We start from the raw sequence: 16007 nt of genomic DNA on the forward strand, positions 1-16007 counted from the left end.
GTTGTCACAATCCCGGCCCCAACTCGTTTCTTCAGGGACCCGTCGCCCTCCCTGGTCTCGGTCATTAGTGTGGCACCATTATCCTGTGTCGCTTCTCTGGTATCTGCCACACTGCTTCCAGAGCAGTGGCCTCATCTTATTAACAAACTGCTCCCTGCGGAGGTGACCTTGGCCCACTGTTTGACCCTTAGTCCTCCCTAGCATGTGCTAGGCCCAGCATGATAGCCAGTAAATATTTGCTTATACCAGTATCTCAGATTCTCCTCCTGGGCAGAATTCGAAATAATACACTGTCTTTTTCCTCTCCTTCCACTGCCCTGGATAAAATCTGTCTAAGGTGGCAGGCCAAGGGAAGTGTCCTATTTCTGCACTGTTCCTAGGTGCTGCTTCAGCCATTGAAGGGGCTGCATTTACCTGGCACTGTGAGTAAGGCTGTGTGCTCAGCTCTTGGCAAACATGTCTTATTAGTCTCCATGAATCCTACAGGACCATCAGTAACCAAGACTATCATGGTTGCTACGATTATCATCACTCAACACACGAAGATGCTGAGGCTTAAAAGAAGCACTGTCACTTGGCCGTCATCTCACAGTCCACGCTGGACCTGGAAAAACCAGAACCTAATTCAGATCTTACTCAAGGCCCTTAGCCTGGCCTTTGGACTAAAACCCTGGCCCAGGGTATTAGTCTCTTAGAGCTGCCATAACAAAATACCACAAGCTGAGTGGCTTAAAATAACAGAAAGATGGTGTGAGACTATAACGGACCAATGAAAGTATACATATATGAAAAAAATTACAGAAAAGTATTTGCTCACAATTCCAGAGGCTAGAAATCCAAAATCAAGAGCTTGGTGGGGTTGGTTCCTGCTGAAGGCTGAGAAGGAGACTCTGCCCATGCCTTCCTCCCGGCTCCCACTGATTGCCAGAACCCTTAGCATTACAAGTCCGACAGACACACTGCTCCAACTCCTGCCTCTTCTATCACGCGGATTCTTCCTCAAGTGGCCCTGTATCCAAATTTCACTTCCTACAGGGCAGAAGCTGGTGGGTTAGGGTCCACTCTGTTTCACCACGAGCTCATCTTAGCATAGTTATATCTGCAAAGACCCTGTTTCCAAAGAATATCACATTCACAGGTGCCGGGGTGGGGATGGGGGATCTCACACCTATGTATTGGGGACACCATGCAATCCACAAGGCCCACTAAGGAGGCTGTGAGCACCTCAGGGTGTTGCTGTGAGTTCTTCTGGGCTACAAAGAGCTATGAGCTTGGTCGTGGGGACCACTTGAAAGTGTGCTGGAGCACCCATGGGCTGGGGGCAGAGGGGACTGTGGGAGAGATGCGGGGACCTACCTGCGGGGGTGGGCTTCGCTGTCCAGGGCCTCCTGCAGGGGTGGGGCCCTGCGAGTCTCTAGCTTTGGCTCCTTGTTGTTGACCCGTGGCCCACCAGACCGCCATGTCACACTGTGACCTACCAGGGTAGGTCTTGAGGTGTCTGATGGGACAACAGGGATCTAAATGTTGGAAAAGAGCCCCTTTTTCCTGTTACCCGCTGCTTGCCACTGGGACAAAGGGAGGAGCACAGAAGTGAGACGCCATTCCTGTGTGGGGCAACCTGCTTTTCCCACAATGGAGCCGCCGCTGCCACCGCCTCCTCCTGCTCCTTCTCCACCTTCTCCTCCTTCTCCTCCTCCTCCTCCTCCTCCTCCTCCTCCTCCTCCTCCTCCTCCTCCTCCTCTTCTTTCTCCTCCTCCTCTTCTTTCTCCTCCTCCTCCTCTTCCTCCTCCTCTTCTCCTCCTTCCCCTCTCCTCCTCCTCCTCCTCCTCTTCCTCGTGGTACTGAGGATTGAACTCAGGGCATTCTACCTTCAAGCTGAACCCCAGCCCTATTTTATTTTTTATTTTGTAACAGGGCCTCACTAGGTTGCTGAGAGCCTTGTTAAATGACTTAGGCAGGTCTCACATCTCGGGTCCTCCTGACTCAGTCTCCCAAGTACTGGGATTACAGCATGCACTGCCACACTTGGCCCATGTTGACTCTCTCCCCCTGCTCCCTACCACCTGAATGTCTTTTCCTGGCTGCCAAGGACCTGCCCTCTACGGGATCAGTTTTCAGGGGTTGCTCATCACTTTGGGAGTGGTAGGGTCTTAGAAAGGAGAGGGTCCCTATGAAGACAGCCCATGGGCGCGAGCCCTGGGTCCCTGGGCAGGTGGGGAAGGGAACACACAGAGAGGGATGGGGCGTGGGGACGTGGCTCTCTGCCACGGGCATCTTGTTTCAGGAAAGCCCCTGCATCTGGGAGTCAGGGGGTGGCTGGTGGCTGAGCTTGCCTGTCTGGTATCTGTGCGTGTGTGTAGTCAGTGTTGATGATGAACAGAGCCCAGGGCTTCCCCTAGGAAAAAGGCCAACCGGCATCTGTACACACTGTCCTAGGCCAGGCACCCACGGCGCCTTCTCTGCTCACGGTGGGCCGCGGGCTTTAAACTAGGACTGGGAATGTAGCATGGAGGAAGAACACCCCTGGGTTCAATCTCCAGTACCACCAAAAAAGAAAAATAAAAGAGATGGAGAGGATCAAAGGGCAGGTATAGTAGACAGGTAGGAAGTCATGATGGTGTTGGGGATGGGAGAGAGGCAGAGGAGGTGAAGGAAGCCACATGGCTCAGCTTAATATCAAACTCCAAAGCAAAACTAGCCTTTAGAGGACGGGTATGGGAGGCAGTGATGGCCTGGCCCACAGGTTTGAGGGACTGATGGAGGGTTCAGAGTTGAAATGCGAGGGACACAATAGGATTGGAGTTTGAGGTGGGAGGTCTTCACATGAAGCCAAGGATGCCCCATGGGCAGATGGCCGGGCCACGAGGAGAAGCGTATGTGGGAGAGATGGGTCGAGGGATAGAGACAGAGCCTGGGTACCATCAATATTGGATGGGGAGACAGTAGTGGGCTCCCACGAGGAGGGGACAGTCAGAGAGAGAGAGAGGTGTGAATGGAAGCTTGCAGAACGTAGGGGAGCGTGCATCGGAGTCCAGTGTGGCGATTAGGAACCAGCAACGTGGCCCAGAGCAATTCCCCTGGGCTCCCTCCCCTGAGACTGGGTGTCATGGCGGGGCAGAAGGGCGGTTTCCAGTGGGCATCTCTGGTTGCTTCCAAGAGAAGTGTGAGTGGAGATGCTCCCTCAAGCCTCGGGTACCTCTCGGGGCAGGTATGAGGATTAACTAGCTCGGCAAGTATTTATTTATTGAACATCTGTTCTGTGGGATCCTGATCCAGATGAGAGAGATATTAGAGCGACCAACCCCGACAAGTGGGGAGACAGAAATACATACGTAAATAGACGAGATGAAATGAAGGAAGCAGAAGCCATCCCTCAGCGCTTCCCGTGGCAGCCGCCCAGCTTCCGGGCCACCGGCCTCTCCCTTCCTGGCTGGCTGCCGTGGGCTCGGCCCCCAGGTCCTGGTCTCCTCTGGGCCTGCGGCCCCATCCTCACTTTCTCTCTCGGGGAAACTGGCTTCCCTTTTCTTGAAGGCAGGAAGGGAAGGGCTTCATCTTCAAACCCTTCCAGGATGGGAGCAAAAATATTGACATCCTATCTTGGTAGCAGAACAAAGACTCGGAAGGATATAAAATAGCAAAGTTTCCATATTCATGTGAGCTCAATGTCCTTTCCCGGCCCTGGGTGAATTCAAGGCAGGTTCCCTAAGAGGACCGACATTTTAACCTAACAAATGACTCCCGAGCCCTCTTCCCCCAAAGTCAAGGTAGCCCTGGTCCTCATAAAGCAAAGCACTTCTGGGAGAAGGAGGAGGAGGAGGAGGAGGAGGAGGAGGAGGAGGAGGAGGAGGAGGAGGAGGAGAGGAGGAGGAGGAGAGGAGGAGGAGAGGAGGAGGAGGAGAGGAGGAGGAGGAGAGGAGGAGGAGAGGAGGAGGAGGAGAGGAGGAGGAGAGGAGGAGGAGGAGGAGGAGGGGTGGAGGAGGAGGAGAGGAGGAGGAGGAGGAGGAAGGAAAAAAGAAAGAAAGAAAGAAAGAATGAAAGAAAGGGAGAAAAGAAGAAAAGGAATGAGGACTTTAGGAATTTCTAAAGAAGAATTTGGCCACATATTTACATAAATTCCAGTGATAATTTTGTTTCACAGTGTTTATTTTTCCAGGAACTCTTGAGCATAACACTTTGGGTTAATCTAGTAATTTTGTCTCATCTTATGTGTGCATGCTTCATTTCTTTTTCCTTATTTATTTATTTATTTATTGGTACTGGGGGTGGAACCCAGGGGCATTCTATCTCTAAGCTACACCCCCAGCCCTATTTTTTTATTCTTAATTTTGAAACCGGGTCTCACTGAGTTGCAGAGGGCCTCACTAAGTAGCTGAGGCTGTCCGCAAACCACGATCCTCCTGTCTCAGCCTCCTGAATGCTGGGATTACAAGTGTGCGCCACCACGCCCAGCATGGAGTGTGTCTTTTCTGGTGGCCGTCGAGTCAGATTTCTGTTTCAATAGAGGAGACTAAACTAAGAAAATTTGTTGGAAAATTCTGACTTAGTCCCTCTCAGTCTGGACTTGACTCCGAGAGGTGCCTTGGCTGGGGTCCCCCAGCAAGTGTGAAAGGTGAGGAGAGAGACCCCCCTAGACTTGGCTTCCTATGCCTATGTGGCTTCCTGTGGCCCCCACTGAGGCTGGACATCCCGTCTTCCAGAAGCTCAACTGGGGACCTGCTTAGCCGTATAGAGGGGACTTCTCGTGAGCCTCGGATAGTGGCTCCCCTCCGTCCTGTTGGGAGGCTCCTCTGTGGACAGTGGGGGTTTACAAGGGGGCATCAGAGAGAAAAGGGGGTGACACCGAACTTTTAGAGAACTCTGGCTTCCAGGCTCAGCTCGCCAAACTGGCTGCTTTACCCCTGAAGGCTCAGGAGGTTGTAATGGCAACCTCTTTCTTTTTAGAGTAACCTTATTTATAACCTCCCTCGGGCCCACAGGACCCTGCCTTATCAAAGGCCGTTTCTAATTCATCATACTAATGATCCCTTTTATTGCTGCAGTCTGAATACCACCCCCTCTGGCCCCAGGCTGGCTATTTTGAATCTCTGAACTTTATCTCCTGCGGACATTCTTCCTGCCTGGGAACATATTTGATTTCCTGAATCACTTCTTGAAAGAGACATTCCGGGCTGGGGTTTGGGGCCAGAGTTTGGATCCAGAGCCACACCCTGCAGAAGGTACAAGATGCGTGCGTGGTCTGATTGGCCGGGGAGGACTTCCAGTCCAGAGCACACCTGATTCTTTGCTGAGCCTTCTTCATCCTTTGGGAGGACAGGGAGGAGGGTCCCCCTCTCTCCTCCAACTCCCTGGGCCTCTCAGGTGGGTCCCAGAAGCCATCTCAGCCCCTCCTGGAGGCACACTTCTGGGTTCATTTCTTTGTCCCCTTGTGTTAGGGCTGGTTGGACTCCGAGCCTCACCCCTGAGCGCTTCCCCGCTGGTGAACTGGCGGCCAGGATCAAGAATGAGCCAAGAGAATAGACACAGTGTGTGTGTGTGTGTGTGTGTGTGTGTGTGTGTGTGTGTGTGTGTGTTTTGTAGTACTGGGGATGGAACCCAGGGCCATTGTACCTTTGAACTACAACCTAGCCCTATTTTTTATTCTTTATTTTGTTTTTTTTGTTGTTGTTGGTTTTTTGTTTGTTTGTTTTTGTTTTTGGTGGTACTGGGGATTCTGGAAACCCTTCTACCTCCAGGCTATACTCCCAGACCTATTTTATATTTTTATTTGGAAACAGGGTCTCTTAAGCCAGCGTGGCTGGCTTCGAACCTGCGTGATCCTCCTGTCTCCGCCTCCCAAGCTCGGGGATTACAAGTGTGCACCACCACGCCCAGCTAAGTCTTTATTTTGAAATAGGGTCTCACTAAGTTTCAGAGAACCTCACTAAGTAGCTGAGGCTGGCCGTGAACCCAGATCCCCCTGTCTCAGCCTCCCAAGTGCTGGGATTACAAGCGTGCACCACCACGCCCCGCTCGAGAATAGACACACTGAAAGAAAGAAGCAGAGACGGGCAGACACCCTGCCCGCTGCCGCATCCACTGCTTGGGGTGGAGACGCACCAACTGCTTTGGGAGGCTCAGTCTAATAAATGAGGGGCTGTTACTGTGGTCCTAAGGAAGGGGCCTAGCTCTGGGGGTCCCAGCAGACGAAACTCGGCCACCTGCCATCTTGAGAGTCCAATCAGAGAACATTGGTGATGAGGCAAAGTGGGCGTGGTGACACACATCTGTAATCCCAGCACCTGGGAGGCTGAGCCAGGGGGATTGCAGGTTCAAGGCCAGCCTCAGCAACTTAGCGAGACCTGTTTTAAAATAAATAATAAAACAGAGGTAGAATTCTTCTAGGTTCAATCCTTAGTACTAAGGGGGAAAAAATTTCTTGAACCCAAGTTGTTGAGGCTGGCCTAGAATCTGTGATCCTCCCACCTCAGCCTCCCAAGTACTGGAATCACAGACATATACCACCATGCCTCTCTAGCAAGCCTTTATTATTCTGTGTGGCCAAACAGGGAAGAATCAGGGGAGCAGTACCCTAAGCTCTGAGCTTCAGGACTATGCAGGGAAGGTCAGTCATCCAGGCAGGACACATGCATGGTCAAGCAGCCTCCGTTATGTGCAGTCTGGCTGATCAATATCTCGAGTCTGACCCTGTGGGTAGAGCTGTCCTTGGGGGAATGCTCCTGCTGGGGGCAGTTGGGCTTCTATCCTGCGATGATGGTGTTTGCTTGGGGGCATCTTTCTACAAGACTGTTCTTCCTACAATCTTGAAAAGATTTCAGTTACTCTTATCTTGGTCCCTTTAGCATGGAAGGGGGGTGGGAGAACGTAGGGGAAATTGTCTCTATCGCCAGGTTTCCATAGACTCGGCTTAAGTGGTTAAGGCCCAGGGTTGGGAAGGAAGCGGATCCACAGTGTTAAAGCAGAAAGGAGTGCGATGGCAGCCCCGCGTGAAGACTCATGCTTTTAGCAAAAGCAGCCCTTAAGTCCCTGTCGCAGGCCGAGGACACTGTGTGTGGCCGGGAGTGAGGGAGGGTCTAGGTGCACTTTAGGGTGTTGGTGGCTCAGTCTGCTGACAAATACAGAGAAATCATAGGAATATTTGACTTAATGAATTTTTGACTTACTGAGGTGAGACAGTGTTCCCAGGCTACCGTTCTGTTTGTCACTAAATTACACGAGATCTTCAATAGTTCAGTGTAAAATAGGCTTCATATTAGATTTTTTTTTTATCCAACTGCTGGATAATGTGGTTTTTTGTTTTGTTTATTTGTACGAGGTATTGAACTCAGAAGCATTTTACCTCTGAGCCACAACTCCAGCCCTGTTTTATTTTTATTTTGAAGCAGGGTCTTGCTAGGTGGCTGAGGGTCTCAGTTGCTGAGCCTGGCCTCGAACCCATGGTCCTTCTAGCTCAGCCTCCCAAGTACTAGGGTTACAGGGATGTGCCAGCACCCCTGGCAATCATGTGGATGTTCTGAGTATGCTAAATGCAGGTGGGGCTAAGCTAGATTAGGTGTATTCAATGCATTTTGACTCATGATACTTTCAATTTATGATGGGTTTATCAGAGTGTGACTCCACCAGAAATCAGGGCGTGCCTGTATATTTTCTTGGAGCCTTTCTTTTTTCCACTGAAAATGCCAGGACAGAAGAGTTGGTCCACTGCTAGGCTTAGCATCAGAGCGTAGATGGGGTTCATAATTCAAGATGGCAGACCAAACGCGTTTGTCTCTCCTCATCTCTAATCTCCATAATGGCCGTCTCCTTCCTGGGCTCGATGCTTAATTTACCCTGTATGGTATGGTCCTCTGATGTCACTGAAGCGTGGCCAGGGTCTGTGGCCCCACCGTGACCCCTTGATTGGCATCCCGGCCCCTCTCCGATCTTTCTTAGCTCTTTGGCAAAGATGATGAAAAGTTCCCTCTTTCTTAGAAGAAAGGTGCCCAAGGCCACTCGAGCTTCTCGGCTTCCTTCCCTTCCAACCTCCCTCTTGTGCTTGGTGGGATTGGAGCGAGAATGGAGCTGTGGGGCTGCCCTTCACATTTACCCACACGAGAGCCTCTGGCCGGCCCACCCTGCAAAAATGGTGCTCGCCCAGCATGCGATTTCTCTGCCAGCTTCCTTCTGGAAGACGTACCTCCAGTGATTTTAATACACAAACATACCCTATGTAAACCTAGATGTTTACGTTGGCATACACACATGCAAACCTAGATATTTGTTTATTAATTATTTTTTGTAGTACGGGGTATGGAACCCAGGGGCATTATTCTACACCCCCAGCCCTATTTTTTAATTCTCTATTTTTTCATATTTTATTTATATGTGGAACATATTGAATGAAAATGGTGTACATTTAGATTGTGCCCTCTCTCCCCCATTCTCTATTTTGAAACAGAGTCTCAGTGAGTTGCAGAGGGCCTCATTAAGTAGCTGAGGCTGGTCGCGAACCTGTGATCTTCTTGTCTCAGCCTCCCAAATGCTGGGATCACAAGCGTGCGCCACCACGCCCGGCTCCCTTTTTATTTCAGAACAGGGTCTCGCTCAGTTGGTGAGGACCTCCCTAAGTTACAGAAGCTGATCTCGAACCTGCAGTTCCCCTGTCTCAGCCTTCAAATTACTGGGAATGTAGGCATGCACCATCACGCCTGGCTTTATCTGGTTTTTGAACCTTTCAAAGTTGGCCTCATAAATAAACACACTTATTCTAATGACATTGCCAGTATTCATAATTTGAAGCAAAAAATGAAAAATAGAAAACCGCGTGGAATTCCCTTCAAAGCACCAAAATGTGATTATGAATACCTGTGCGGCTACAGATCTTCCTTCAAAGAAATTTTTCTCCAGCCAACTTAATCGAGATGTAGCCTGCATAGAAGAAAATGTACAGACTTTAAGTTATTTGATGAAATTTGACAAATGTCATCTGTACCTGTGAAAATACCACTCCCATAAATGGGTAGACTATTTCCACCCCACCAGAGAGTCCCATCAGACGTAGTTGCTAATCTTTAACATTTTAGTTGGGGTTAGAAATATCCAAAAGCGATTAAAAGTGATTAGCATTAAGCCAAGTCCGTAGGTGAGGCAGCTCGACTGATAAAGACTCTTCTGGGCGTTGTAAATTGTGTGACTTGGAGTCAAAAGGGAAATTTAAGAATTATTGAGGTCATTGAGATGGTCTGCAGCCTCTCCGAGTGGCTGTGTGTGTGTGTGTGTGTGTGTGTGTGTGTGTGTGTGTGTGTTGGTACTGGAGATGGAACCCAGGGACATTTTACCCTGAGCTACACCCCAGCCCTATTTTTTATTCTTTTGTTTTTGAAATAGGGTCTCACTAAGTTGCAAAGGGCCTCCCTAAGTAGTGGCTGAGGCTGTCTTCAAGCCGCGATCCTCCTGTCTCAGTCTCCCAAGTCCTGGGATTACACGCGTGGGCCACCACTCCTGGCTCCAAGTGGCTCTTCTGCTGGCTGAGTATTGTAAAATGTGGTTTATCAGTTATAGTACTTTAGATACTTGTGCCAGTGCCATGGAGCAGGCCTGTAATCCCAGTACTGCAAGGCAGAGACAGGAGGACTGCAGGTTCGCAGCCAGCCTCAGCAATTTAGTGAGTCCATCAGCAATTTAGTGAGACTCTGTTTCAAAATAAAAAATAAAAAGGGCTAGAGGTGTGGCTAGGAGGTAGAATGCCCCTATGTTTGATCCCCACAACCCCCCCCAAAAAAAAAACCACTTGCTGGCTTTACAGGGATGGAGTCCCAATTATAAACTAGACATTGTTTCAAACTGGAGATTTCTTATCCCCAAAATACACCTGCTGTACCAGCATGGTGGTGCACGCTTATAATCTCAGTATTTGGGAGGCTGAACCAGGAGGATTACAGGTTCGAGGCCAGCCTCAGCAGCTTAGTTGAGGCCCTCTGCAACTTAGTGAGACCCTGTTTCAAAATGAAAATAAAATAGGGCTGGGATGTAGCTCAGAGTTAGAATGCCCCTGGGCTCCATCCCCAGTACCCTAAAAAAAAGTACCTGTTGTCTCTTCCCCATGAAGTCTATATCCTTGGGGGGGGGGCTGTCAATAAATGAGAAATAAAATGCACAAGGTTATTTTAGCGAATAATAAATGCCAAGAAAAAAAAGAAAGTTGAGTGAGGAACTAGACCAGTGTCGGTGTGCTGTTTTAAAGAGGGTAGCACAGCCCACATGTCTTTGGTTTTAATTTTCTTTCTGCAAAGAAATCCCAGGACTCAAATTTAGCTAGAAGTACTTCTAAACGGACATGTTATCATCCCTGAAAATGCCTTCTGCAGAGTCATGGTATCTCTAGTATGGGGAGGTGGTGATGGAGGTGATGATGGAGGTGGTGATGGAGGTGATGATGGAGGTGGTGATGGAGGTGGTGATGGAGGTGATGATGGAGGTGGTGATGGAGGTGGTGATGGAGGTGGTGATGGAGGTGGACGTGATGGAGGTGATGATGGAGGTGGTGGTGGAGGTGGACGTGATGGAGGTGGTGATGGAGGTGGTGATGGAGGTGATGATGGAGGTGGACGTGATGGAGGTGGTGATGGAGGTAGATGTGATGAAGGTGGTGATGGAAGTGGTAATGGAGGTGGACGTGATGGAGGTGGTGATGGAGGTGGTGATGGAGGTGGTGATGGAGGTGGTGATGGAAGTGGTGATGGAAGTGGTGATGGAGGTAGATGTGATGAAGGTGGTGATGGAAGTGGTGATGGAGGTGGTGATGGAGGTGGACATGATGGAGGTGATGATGGAGGTGGTGATGGAGGTGGACATGATGGAGGTGGTGATGGAGGTAGATGTGATGAAGGTGGTGATGGAGATGGTGATGGAGGTGATGATGGAGGTGGACGTGATGGAGGTGGTGATGGAGGTGGACATGATGGAGGTGGTGATGGAGGTGATGATGGAGGTGGTGATGGAGGTGGACGTGATGGAGTTGGCATTGGAGGTGGTGATAGAGGTAGGTTACGTCAAGGAGCAGAATGCAGGGATACAGGAGTGGTCCCCTGCATCCCAGCTCTTCTCACGACTCCTCAGAACCTTTGCTATGCTCATCTATTGCAGTGTTCCTGAGCGAGGACTGTGGTGTGCAAGGTCTTCCACATTCTTCTCTCTAGGGAATCCTTTGGACTTGGAGCGGCTCCAGCAGGGCGGTGTTCTTGCGGTAACACATTGCAGGACATTCCGCTCTAGAGTTCTCCAAGCTACAGTGAAAGTTGCAGAGAAGTTAAAGGCTTGGGGAGTGGGGGAGGAGGGTTTGAGACTGCATCTCCTCCCAGTGGGCCGGGCGGGGTGCCAGGTGCCGCAAACACATCCTCTCACGCGCCCCTCGCGGCTCAGGGGTTGAGCCTACTTCTGCTGTGTGTGGCTAACTAGTAGCCTAAGTGCACGCTGTTCCTTCCAGAGTCAGGATCTGAGCTGGGAGCATTTGATTCCCAAACCCAAACCCAAACCATCAAAAATGAATGCCACACGATGGGTGGTCCTGATGGAGGGGCGACTTTGCTACCTGACTGCACCCCTTTTCTTGCGTCTACCAACCCATCTACACATACTCTTTTCTTTTTCTTTATCATTGGTGCCTTGTAATCCTACACCTTGATACAGTTGAGGGTGGTAGAGGCATGCGTGCACACAGCCCAGGCCGAGCCCTCCCCCATTCCCTCCCCACCTCCCCCTGCTCAACTCCTTAACTTTGATAGGTTCGTGCCCACACAGCACGTCCACTGAAACGTTTCCCCCTTCAAGTCTTCCTCCCCCTCCCATCTCCCCCAGGCGGGTCCCCTCCTTCCCTCCACTCTTAAATCACTCTCCTCAAGAGATAGGTTTCTAGCCAGGTTATAGTGGCACAAGCCTGTAATCCCAGCATTTAAGAGGCTGAGACAGGGGGATCAGAGGTTTGAGGCCAGCCTTGAACCCTATTTCAAAACAACAACAACAAAAAAAAAAAAAAAGAAAAGAAAAAAAGGGCTGGGGATGTAGCTCAGAGGTAGAATGTCCCTGGTTTCAATCTCCAGTACCAAATTAAATTAATTAGCTAATGAATTAATTAATTACAAAGAGGGGTTTCTGTTTCTTTTGCAGAGTGTTGGATATTCCTTGCTCTGTCTCCCGTTGGTCCTGTACGGGATATTTGGTAGATCAGAGTAGCCGGGGTCATGGTCCCATGGTCCCATCCACACAAAAACAATATTTGAGGCAACATGGCTTGACCCTGGGGGACCTTCGCTGAGAAGCGTTTCTGAAACCATCCATCCATGGCCTTCTCTCTTCCCGGCATTTCCTCCTGTGCTCCCCTCCTCGTAGCCGCACATTTGAACTCTCTTTGTCTGCCAGCCATGGCCCACTGGAACCCGGGGCCCCAGATCCACACCAACACTTCTGCCAGGGTGCCCATGAGGTACCCAGACTCGGCGGGGCTGCAGGGACCAGCAGCTGGAGACAAGATGGCCCTGTGAAGGGGTGGGTGGGGAAAGGCGCCGGCGGCTCTTTCTGGAGTCTTCTGTCTATTAGCTTGGAAGAGAACATGGAGAAATTCCATACTTACTGGAAATGAGCAAAGGCCTAGCTCTCAGGACAGGATTTTCTTTCCTACTTCCCCAGTCTTTCCCTCTTGACACACTGAGGAGGTTGTAGGGATCCGGATCAGTCAACTCCTACTCACTCATTACTAATCTGGTTGGGGGAAATGGTCTTTTCTGAGAGCTCTGTGCTCAGAAAATTCAAGCGCTCCCAAACGGAACTCACTGTCCTTCAGTAGATACCTTCTTCCCGGGCCGCTGTGACAATCCTATCTTTCTCTACTTAGGATCGGTGACTATTCTCCTTCCACAGAAGCCCTGACCTGGCCCCTCCCCACGCACCCGTGGTCCTTGAACCTTGGGTCCAGCTCCTACTCTGTCCCGGGCTGTCTTGACAGCCGGATATTACTCTGTCACCAGCAGGAGCTGAACCTTCAGGAGACCTCTGTGCCCAAGCTAGTGACAGATTGCTAGGACTTTCAGAAGCAGCCTGGAACTGGGTTGCTGGGCCAGGGGCCTCCTGAAGGGCAGAAAGCAATCCAGATGGCAAAGGGGAAGATGATTCTTTGCGGACTGTGTGCAAAGGCCTGGGCCCCGCGCATGCGCTCCTGGGATCTGTGAGGGTCTGCCTTGATGGTGTTTGAAGAGCATGGGCATGGTAGCGGTACAGGGCCGTGTGCCACGGCGTCCCAGATCTTCAAACAGCGCCAACATTGAGTTTGCCGGACTCAGTGTGGGTTGCTTCTTTTGGATCCAGCTGGCATCCGAGGCCGGGACTGGGTTTTCTGGAAGGCTCGCCCAGTAACATGTCTGCCGGTGGATGCTGACGGAAACCTTGGCCAGAGTCGTCGCTGACGTGGCCTCCTCGTGAGTCAGGGCTTTCTTACTGTATGTTGTCTGAGATCGAAGGATCGTAAAGAGCACGAACCAGGCAGACCCTCCTCCCACATTTAGGACCTGGCCCCAGAAGCCCCGTGGCTTCCTTCCCTTTGTTCTCTTTATTTTAGAAGCAAGTAGCTGAGACTGGTTCATATCCAAAGGGAAAGACACGTACCCTGCCTCTAAATGGAGGGTCACTGTCGCCCTGGAAGGGGGGCATGGGAGAGACTTCTGTGGCCACCTTTGCAAACTAGGATGAGTTTCGGCAGGATTTGGAGCCGGAGAGGCAGGCAGGTGGGCGGCGGGGCCTCTGGGGTGGTAGGTACCATTCGGGGTCATGGCTCGAGAAAGCTCTCCCCGGCGTGGTTTGGTGGAAGGTTTGGAGAGGAAGAGACCTGGGAGAGGCTGTTGCTGTAATCCGGGGAAGAAACGCAAAGGGCACGAGCCACGATGTGCACCGAGAGGTGAAGGCAGGCATCACGTATGAGAAGAGATCATGTCTGTGGTGATGGGGCGGATGCTAAGGGGTGAGAGGGGTGTCTAGGAGGACTCTTGGTTTCTGACCTGAGGAGTTAATAGGGGTGAAGGAGAAAGAGGAGAGTATCATGGAAAGACGAGTCCAACCTGGGAGCGGCTAGTCTTAGGGGTCTGAGAGCATCCAGGTAGACACACCAAGCAGGTACAGGATGGACCTGAGTGTAGAGCTCTGGGGAAAGTTCTGGAAAAGTCATTAGAGGGGCAAGGGTTTGCCCACAAGCATGTATAGAGAGGTACATGGCTGAGACAAGAGCTAAGACAGAGTGTGGGGGACACCAGCCTTCAGAGGACGCTCAGAACAAAGGATCCAGCAAGAGAGTAGAGATTGTATTGTCTCTCTCACGACTGGCCTGGACCAAGGCACACACTGGCTTGTGTGCTTTGGAGCCCTGTGTCTGTGCAAGTGGACCAGACTTCTAAAAATCCCATCCCATCACCACGGCCACCACCATCACCCTCATCTCCATCTTCACCATCAGCATCACCCTTGTCTTCCCATCACCACCACCCCCACTGTCACCACCATCTTTCCAGGATGCCTTCCCACAGTCTACCCGAGGCTCCTGTCTTTCCTTCTGCCTAAAGTGTCGGCTCCTACAAATTAGGAGGCTTCTCTGTCTGCCTTTCCCTTCCCCTGTCTCGTCCTCAGCGTATTGTTCTCTGCACAGATGCCCTCCACAATCCTCTGGCCAATCAGATTCTGCTAGAGGAACTTTTCTGATGGATGCATCTGGGGCTCTGCTTCCACTAATTTTGGTGCAGGAAGTCTGGCCTTAGGCCTTTCTCTATTCCTTCTGGCTAAGATACCCCTGTCTCTTCTAGCCAGGTCGTTTTTACTCTAACCTGGATTAAGAACCACGATTTAGCTCAGATACTTCACAGTTGTGGAAGCTAAGGGCCCAAGAGAGGGGAAGAGGCTGAGGTTGCTCTGTTGAATGAGAAACGACCCAGACCTGGTCCCTTCCAGGCATCTCAAGTGTCTGGCATCTAAATTTCGAAAATGCCTGCTATATGCAGGTACTATGCCAGGCACTTGGGTTCCTTGTCCCTGTACCTCTATTTTTCTATTTTGGGAAAGATATCCCCCTCCCTCTCTTTGGTACTGGAGATTAAATCTAGGAGCATTCTACCTCTGAGCTGTAACCCCAGCCCTTTTTATTTTGAAACAGGGTCTCACTAAGTTGTTGAAGGTCTGAGTTGCTGAGGCTGGCCTCAAACCTGCGGTCCTCCTATCTCAACCTTCCAAATATGCACCACCACACCCAGGAGGAAGAGATCATTTAAAAATTGCTTCCATCCCAAATTACTAAGAGATTGCAGTGTGTGAAAGGAAGCCCAGGGGCAGCCCTGGGATGCTGGGACAGGATGCCACCTCTTCCTCCAAGCAGGTCTTTGTCTTCTGTGACTAGGAAGGAGCAAGGTGGCTTTGCCAGGCTCTGAGGCAGGTGGCAGTGCAGAGAGGTGCCTAATTTCCTAGGTGTAATGATGTCCTCGGATTGGAGGCCATGGGTACAGAGGTGTGGACAGGCAGTGAACCCTGGGTTCTGCCGGAAGCCCCACACCGGTCTCGCTGAGATCTGCCTTGCAGGTAGGAGACCCTCCGCCTGGAGTGGAGTCCCCCGCAGAGGTGTAGCCCTAGCTTCAGAAGAGAACGGAAAGGAAGCCAGAGTTCCAGTTGCTCTTTGGGGATGCCAGCCCTTCAATTAAGGGAAGAACTCTGGCAGACTATGAATCTGGCCGACTATGAACCGTGCCCCACCCTTCTCTGGAGAAAAGGTTGACCCAGAAGGGCACCTTGCAGGGGCTGCTCGGGGACCTGGGACTCCTGTTCAGGCCTGGTCTGACAGCTGAGAACCCAGGAGGACCCAGAGCCTACCCTGGGGCTAAGGACTCCATCGACCCCCTCGCCCACCTGCCCGACTTTTATCTGACCTTGTGAACTATGAGGCCCACATTTACTGAGTGCTCTTGGGACAGTACGGGCTGGGGTAGAATGCAGGGACAGATGGCCTC

General features: G+C 51.1%; 1 protein-coding gene across 1 annotated transcript in view; it reads left to right on the forward strand.

Annotated features, from left to right (window-relative positions):
• The window catches only part of SLCO2A1 (solute carrier organic anion transporter family member 2A1), a gene marked incomplete at both ends in the record, with an annotated part of 349518 nt that overhangs the window by 287135 nt on the left and 46376 nt on the right, over positions 1-16007 (forward strand). The gene's annotated exons all lie outside the window — the stretch shown is intronic.

Source organism: Muscardinus avellanarius (assembly GCF_963383645.1).
Source record: "Muscardinus avellanarius genome assembly, chromosome: 5".
Taxonomy (NCBI): Eukaryota; Metazoa; Chordata; class Mammalia; order Rodentia; family Gliridae; genus Muscardinus; species Muscardinus avellanarius.